Source organism: Dipodomys spectabilis, unplaced genomic scaffold, assembly GCF_019054845.1.
Source record: "Dipodomys spectabilis isolate Male_0828 unplaced genomic scaffold, ASM1905484v1 ptg000535l, whole genome shotgun sequence".
In the NCBI taxonomy this organism is placed as follows: Eukaryota; Metazoa; Chordata; class Mammalia; order Rodentia; family Heteromyidae; genus Dipodomys; species Dipodomys spectabilis.
The window spans coordinates 75,021-83,986 of record NW_024871212.1 but is presented as its reverse complement, the minus strand read 5'-3'; the positions used below and the strand labels follow the sequence as shown (position 1 = coordinate 83,986).

The window sequence follows — 8,966 nt, the reverse complement described above, 5'->3', positions numbered from 1 at the left end:
AAAAAATAGAGTTCCTCTCATCTGATGATGCCTCTACAAGAATGAGGAAAGAGTTCATCCTGCTAAGGAACTATGATAGGTTATCAAAAAGAGAATTCATTCTTCTAGGTCTTCCCTTTCTTTGCAATTTAACTTAAATAATGAAAAACACAATATACTGCTTAGTTACTTTTAGGCTTTATCAATTTTGAACATTTTCATATGGACCTTAGCTCAGTCTACAATTCCTTCATTATTCTGACCCTGATAGTTTAGCACTATCAAGACATAAGATAAGCAGTTTGATTTACAGCATGAGAAGTTATCCACCTGGCTTCCTTGGAAGCACAGCATAGTCAATAGATAACGTTACTTCTGGTGGCTCACTACATGTATTGATTTCTGTAATACATAACACATTCTGTTTAGTATTAAAAAAAACTGCTGGCTAAACTCAAAGTTCATTAGTAATTTATGTTAAGTATTTCACAAGTTTTATGTCCCTTAGTTCTTAAGAAAATATTTGCTATGATGCTAATGTTATTACCATTTTAGAGTTGAGAAAAATTGTAATTAAAGTCACTAAGTGCATGGCCCAAAGACACACAGTGAGGAAGGAAATGAGTCAAAGTTTCCAAAAGCCTTTCAGCAATACAAAAACGGTAGTTGAAATATCTCCATTCTCTTACACTCTCAATTCAATATTCATATTGTCCAATAAATAATAGCATAGCAATTATTGCCCATGGTAATTGTTTTCTGTCACATTTTGTCTTCAACACAGATTGTGTTGGTGACATTGGGTTATCGTGCACAGAGCTGAGCTTATAAATTGAGGTCCAAAGAGAGGCAAATTTCTTCTGTCCCACAGTTCCAGTATTCTTTTAAAAAAGTACTAAAACTTTTAAATACTATCACTTACTCTCTTAAGAATCTCAACATGAAATAAATTCACATATAATCACTCCAAAATGCTTTAAAAGTAGGAAATGATAAAACAGTCCCCCCGTGAAGTAAATTTTTTTCTGCTTTTAAAATTATTCTGAAAGCATTGTGATGGTTGGTCACACGTGTAATCCTGTTTACTCTGCATATCTACTCAGGACCCTGAGAATTATGGATAAGAGTTGGAAGCCAATCAGGCCAAAAAATTCCTAAGATTATTTTTCCAAAATTTAAATAAACTAGCAAAGCTCCAGGAATGGAGATGTAGCTCATATAGTAGCTCACCAATGTAGAGAGAAAAGGCTTAGCGAGACCATGAAGCCCTGAGTTAAAACTCTGAGCACACCAACATGCAGGCATGCACACACACACACACACACACACACACACACACACACACACACACACTCACACACTTACTCAAAATATCTTTGTGTCAGTCTTTTCCATTAATTTCTTTTTGTGTGTGTGTGTGTGTGTGTGTGTGTGTGTGTGTGTGTTTAATTGTGAAAATACTGTACAGAGGGGTTACAATTACATGGGCAAGATAATGAGCACATTTCTTATCAAGTATTGTAGCCTCCTCCTTTGTTTCCCCTTCCCATCCCTTCCCAGCCTCCCCCCGGCCCCCCACCCAATCCTCTCCCCCATTAATTTCTTTGTTAACAATATTATATGGGTAAAATAAAATAAACTCTTCCATCTCAGAACATTTTCTAATGTTTTTTATTGTAAAAGTACTGTACAGAGGGGTTAAAGTTACATGAGCAAAGTCATGAGTGCATTTCTTATCAAGCATTGTTACCTCCTCCTTTGTTTTTCCCCCCACCATCCCTTCCCCTCCACCTCCACAAGTACACTTCTCATCCCCACACCCCCACACCCCCCAACATGTTGTCTTGTGCATCTCATTGTTACAATGGCTCAACTTTTATCTCTATTTAAGCATTTTGATTTTTCCCTTTCCTTCCCCAAATTAGAGAAGTGTATTTTCAGGATGTAGGTGCACCAACATCAAATCCAGTGAAAACAGGGCTTATACTGTGCGGGAGGACCAAATGAAAAACAAAAAAAATCACATTGTACATTATAAATATGTTAGAAACAACAGTAAGAAAGAATAAAAAAAAAACACTTCTGTCCTTATCTTGGGGTTCATTTAGCTTAACATCATCTTATTTAGTAATATGCATATAGCTTTTGATCTTTTCTGCTTATCCCAGTTTTCTGCTTATATTATTTATTGCAAGTAAGGGATACCTTACATATATATACATTCCAATCTATATTTATATTTATGTATATAAATATACATATATACAAATATATATACATATATATGTATGTGTAGTTAGATAGATAGATAGAAAGATAGATAGATAGATAGAGAGGAAAATACATATACACACACACACACACACACCAAAATTTCTTGATTCATTCATTTTCTGAGGGGCATCGGGTTTGGTTCCCTATCTTAGCTATGGTAAATAATGCTGCAATACACATAGCTGTGCTGGTAGTTATAGTATGGTCTTGTTTGATCATTTGGATGAATGCCCAAAAGTGAGATTGCTGGGTCATAGGGGAGCTCTATGTAGAATCTTTTGAGGAACCACCATACTTCTTTCCAGGTGCTTGAACAAGTTTTCACTCCCACCAAGAATGGAGTAGGGTTCCCTTCTGTCCACATACCCTCCAGCATCTGTTGTTGTAAAAATGTGGAAATCTTCATGAATTTGCATGTCATCTTTGCGTAGGGGTCATGCTAATTCTCTCTGTATTTTTTCAATTTTAGTGTATGTGTTGCCAAACTGAGCACAGAACATTTTTTATACATAAAGTGGAATTGATTTTCCTAAACTAGAAAATTCAACAAAAATAAGTTCAAAAGACTTGTCGTGAAATTTTAGAACCATATATTTCTTATGTAAGCACACATTTAAGAATAAAGTTAAGTTAGATATGTCAAAAACAAAATAATTCCAGATATTTGTTGTTCAAGAGATGTGTAAGAGTAGAAATTCAATTATTCTATACATGGCACCTGTCATAATGAGCACTGTAGCAAGTGCTAAGGTTTGTTAAAAATTTTATTGTTTTAAATATGTTTAATTTTGGGAATTTGCTTATATATGCCAAAATTAAGACTGTCTGGCAGGTCATAAAACTTTTCCATAAAGTATTTAAGATTTATGGTAGCAGACATATCCTACTAAGTATGTACATTTCAGAGTTTATAGAAACTTTACTATGAGAAGTTACAAAGTCTGTGTAAAGAAACAGATAGAAGAGTTAAGATTTTAACTACACAGTTTCTGTTAAAACTTGAGGGCTTCTTTTACATGTTAGTGAGAAACAAATGATGATATAAGCCATATACAAATGATGAGATGAGCCATAAAGAAAGAGTAACCTTAGTGGGTAACTTTAAAGGCTACCCGTAGCCTACAAAACTCTTGTGAAATCATAATCTTAGCCAGTTTTAAATGTACAGGAATATGAGTAAATAGGAAAATCTAATATGTAGAACACTTCAAAAACTGGAAACACTGGTGTTTGGTTTTTATTTTATTAAACATTAATAATTAATTATTGGTTTTCTTTATTTGTAGCATTGTTTTCCTTTTTGTAATAGAATACAACTTTTCATAACTCATCATCAGGAGGTACTTTGAGAATGTTACTGGGATGTCCACACCATTTTTTATTGATGCATGTGAATGTACAAAGAGAAAAATTAAGAACAAAATATTGATTTAAAATTTTCTCAAGTAGAAATCTGAATCAGAAGTGTTGATAAATGTATACACTTAAAATCTTAGTCCTAGGCTGAAGCAGTGTCTTTACAGAATTGAGGCTACAAATGTGAGAGCTGTGTTTTGTTTAGTTTTTTGGTTTGGTTTTTGTTTTTGTGGGGCTTGAACTCTGGAGCCTGAGTGCTGTCCCTCAGCTTTTCAGCTCAAAGATGGTGCTACCACTTGAGCCACAGCACCACTTTTGTCTTTTTCTTCTTCTATGGTGCTGAGGAATCAAACCCAGGACCTCATGCATGCAAGGCAAACACTCTACCACTGAGCCCCCTTCCCAGCTTCTGAAAGACTATGTTTTAAGAAATCATCTAAACAACATTTGCTTTCTGGTTTGGGTTATATAATGAAATATATGAATATCTTTTTACATTTTGGTCATTTTCATACTTCTTTTTATTGTGAAAATACTGCACAGAGGAGTAACAATTACATGGGTAAGATAATGAGCACATTACCTTTGTTTCCCCTTCCCATCCCTTCGTATCCTCCCCACCGTCCCCCCAACCAAAGTTTTAAAGTTCTTTTTTCGACATAAAGACTTGTACATCTCATTGTTCAAATGGGTCCTCCCCGTATCTCTGTTTTAACGATTTGTTTTTTCCCTTCTCCTCCACATACATCAACTTCATATATAGTGAAAACAGGGGTTATACCATGGGGGAGGGACATACAAAGCAATAAAAACATAATTTTATAAATATGTTAGAATCCATCACATGAAAGATCTCTCTCTCTCTTTTTTTTTGTCAGTCGTGGGACTTGAGCTCTAGGCCTGGCAACTGTCCCTGAGCAATTCAGCTCAAGGCTCATGCTCTACCACTTGAGCCATAGCTCCACTTGTAGTTTTCTGGGTTTTTTTTTTTTTTTTGTAATTAAGTGATTACAAAATTTGCCAATTTTCACAGTATTTTGGGATGATGATGCTCATTTAAAGTCACAAACTCATTGTAGCTTTCCTGGAGCAAATTGTCTATCACGGTCTGTAACATATAATGGTGTACACATATACACCATACATGTGGTCAGCAGCATGGGGTTATTTAATAGTGGTTCGACCAGAGGAGTGGAAGTTCTTTGTTTCTTCTTTTCTTAAGTCCTTCTGCGTGGGTGATCTGCAGGCAGCCTCCTTTTTCTCTGGGACTCCAGCAGCCCCTGCTGCGCTGCTTGCCACCAGTAAGCACTGGAGGTGGAGTCTTCGTGCTTCTCTGTTCTGAAATTCTTTTTCTCTCTTTCTTTTTTGTTATTTTCCACCTCCTGTATTTCTCTGGGTGTTCATCTTTTTGTTTTTGTCGGTCTCTTGGGGAGGTTAAGCTTAGGAACTCTAACTCTCTTTTTGGTTGGGGAGAGCTGTGACGTTTCCCTACTGCCCTGTTGCCATCTTGGTCCCCCCTCCCATTTTCATACTTCTAAATTTATACTAACTTCAGCCACTTTATCCTTTGCAAAGTCATGAAATAGCTCTGAGAATTTGCTTCTGTGAAGATTGTTTTTGGATTTATTTCTTCTGCTCTCTATCCATTCCCTATTCTCCAGTTAGAATAATTTCAAATAGTAAAAATGGAAAAAGAGAAAAAAATCATGGTGAAAAAACAGAAGTAGAAAATTCACTGGATTTTTCTGACTACTTCAACCAACGTGAACTATTGGGGAATACATGTACACCTCATTCCCACTGGTACTCAAAGTCTCTAGTTAGGAAATTCTGATGAAGACAAGGAACTAGATGAAAAAGTGAGGAATGGTATCATTTGCTAGAAAAAAATAGAGAAGTGTCCAAGCAAATTTCTTCATTGGGCTGTTGAAAATAATCGGCTTACTACAGTGCAGAGACTACTTTCCAAAAGGGCCACTCATATGAATACTAGGGATGATGATGAGTATAGCTCTCTTCATCCAGAAGCCTACAGTAGATACTTAGACATAGTGCTTATATGTGGAATAATACCAGAGTGGCTTCTTTCTTACTGCATCATGATGCAGATACCAATGCCCAAACTAAAGAAGTCTTGACAACCTTGCATCTTGCTGCTGGGAATAGAAATAACAAAGGTATGCTGGATCTGCTTCTATTGAAATATTATATCAAACCAGGTCAAGAACAACTTGGAAGAAGCTGCATTTGATATTGCCAAAAGGTTAAGTATGTATCACCTCTTTGAAGTTGTGGAAGGCTGCAAAAATTTTTCTCCTAAGTCATAATGGTTTGGTTAAGTTTCTTAAATTTCAAAAATGCCTATCCATCTTTGTGTCCATACAAAATATTTTCACAATACAAAACCACATTAATATCTTACTTTAAATATTCATGGATTCCATGCTATTCTTCCAAGTGAATTGCCTAACTTCGATGTCAAAATGTATTCAAGATTTGTTTGTATACATCTATAATGATTTCTGCAAAGTTTGTGATTTTTATAATCAGAAATAATTTTAACTTATCTGTTGAAATGAGTAATACAGAAACTAAAGATATTTCTGTTGCTTGTCTGAAAAAGGATATTTTAAAGTAATCTGTATTCTGTTTGTATAATATCCATAATCTATTTCATTCTCTCCTAGATATAATACTTTTAATTCTACATTGTTTCATAATATATAGGTTCATTAATAAATGTGTCATTTCAGATAGCATTAGATATAGAAATAGTTTAAGATTCTTTTTTTTCCCCTAGGTCCTTATAGTATTTTATTTCTTTGGGATAAATTGAAAATGTTATCTAATTTCAAAAGTTTTGTAAAGGTTATGCTATGTAAAGGCCTTTCTAAGGTGATGATTTAATACACTGATGTCAAACTAATTTTCAATTCAATGAATTACATGTATCGTTACAACTGTATTTTTGTAATCAATTTTTAATAACTGTTTTTCATTTCTTGCATCTGAATATGGAATACTACACAAATTTTCCTATCATCGTTCTGCAAGTGCTGTGTTAAACTTTGTATTGCAATTAGGGTAGATTTGCTGTTGAAGCATGTAGTATCCTCTAAATTTAAGTAGTTAATGATGCAATCTTTATACAGGCATATATCCTTGGTTGACTATTTGTAACTAGGAAAACTTATTGTTCCTAAAAATGCTATTGATATTACTTCTCTAAAATTCTGTGTATATTGGAAAAAAAACTTATATTGTTTGTTCGATTGCTCACATTTGCAATTTTTTTGTCAATGAATATTTTAAGTCTTTTTCATTTTAGATTTCATCATACTTTGAAGAATTTAAAGCTAGGTCCAAAGGTGATGGCTTTTCAAGGACTTATTTATCAGCTGAGTTAGCTTTGTGGAGCTAAGGATTCAAAGTAAGCCTTGCTTAAGAGCTACTTCTAAACTTCTGCAGCTTAAAAATTCCTATATGAGATCTTATTGGCACAAATGTCTACCTGAACCTTTACCTGTCTTCCATTTAGGAACAGACGAACCAGAATATCTTACCCTGACAGCATAGATTTTCTTACTGGAACAAAACTAATCTTAATTACAAGGGATCATAGAGACAGGAACAGTTCAGATAGAAATGTTTAGGCAAGAAGGTATTTTATCAAAATATAATTGGTTATTATACCTAATATTTCAAAAGTATCTAAAGCCAAGAAGGTGAAAAATTTGTTCATATGCATGATTAACTAATGTCCTGGCCAGTCTACCATCCAACCAGGCAGGAATTTACACTACTGCATTTCTATCACCAAATATTTTCAGAGTTACAAGAGAAGTCTATATGTCTCTCCTCGATATTAGGCCTTAAATTGTTAATGTTTTAATCAAAGTGTTTCCTCTTGCCACTAGGCTGTAAATCTTCAAATGGTAAAGCTTTAGGTCCAACTCTACCAAACACTGAGGTAGAGATAATGAAATAATACATTAAATACTTTAAATAATTTGATACTCTAACCACAACAGAATATTGCAAAACGTGTGCCTTTTTCTTATATATAGTTATACATTTTATATTTATATGTGCTGATATTTTAGTTCACACAGTGAAACTTACTAGAATTAATTGATAATTTGACAAATAAATAGGTATTTATTCCAATAAATGGAATTGGAATATAAATAATTAGGTTTAGAATACATATTAGAATATAAAAATATCAATGCAATATCTTTGGTATAAACTTGTGATACATTCTAATGTTCTTGGTCTTCTGAATTCACATTGCAAAAAAAAAAATAGTTTTCCTCTAATCTATAAGGGATTTTACGCTGCTACTCTGTTTATTGTTTTAACTCACTGGTCCCAAACTGATTTTCTCCATATTTCTGAAGCATTCCTAATGATTATACACAAATTTTGCTGATATGATGTCTACAAGGTATTATTCTTCTGCAGGACCCAAGGGTCCTAGGATCCCAGGTCCCAGTTATCCGCATCATCAGATAACAAGGGCAAGATTTCTCACCTAGGCCCATGCAACATGCCAACAGAAAGTAATTGAAAATCCATCTCAATTTCTCATTTCCTATAGTATTTCAGGACCGCAGCAGTAAGCAATTGTGAAATGCAAGACAACTTAAAATGAAAGATGAGATCACAATATCTGAGAGAAAGTACAGTAATTACAACTTTAAATTTACAGATGCCCAGCCCATATGAGTGAACAAGATCACAAATGTCACAAAATTATTTTTAATACCCCTCTCCTAATGATTGCTGAAAGATTTCAGTCCAGTATAAGTAGGCCTAAAAATTGTTCTGGGAACGATAGATCCATAATTGGTCTACCAAGGCTAGGAAAACTTTACTTACAGGTCAATCATAATTCAGAAAAACATTAATTGAGAAGATCCTTAATGCTTCAAACTACTGATACTACAGTAAATCTTGGTTCTGTAGTTTAAAAATGCTATCATTCTCAAGGCAATGATAACCTACCTTTAATCTCCTGAAAATATATTCTTTTTCAAAACTTTTTAAAATCACATTCACCAAAATAGCATTTGACAAGTAAATGATACTTAGTGACATTACAAGTTTTACAAGTGTAGGGAGCAAGTTACAATAGAGTTGAATTATTTACCCAGCACTAAAGCCAAACACGTTCAACCATTCATTAAAGTGTAGAAATAGTACCCCCCAATATTTGTTTTGTTCAGTAGGTGCCTTCCAGAAATATGTTAAATAGATCAACCTCCCATAATTCAAACCCAAACACTAGCTAATAAAGTAAATTTCATCACTTAATAAGGTACATTTTAAAAAGTCACAAATAGTTGCCTTATCAT

General features: G+C 34.0%; 1 non-coding gene across 1 annotated transcript; it reads right to left on the bottom strand.

Moving 5' to 3' along the window:
- Positions 1 to 2,639: 2,639 nt before the first annotated feature.
- Positions 2,640 to 2,746, bottom strand: LOC122099807. The gene has a single exon (XR_006146006.1). It is a non-coding gene; the product is annotated as a U6 spliceosomal RNA (small nuclear RNA).
- Between the last annotated feature and the right edge of the window lie 6,220 nt (positions 2,747 to 8,966).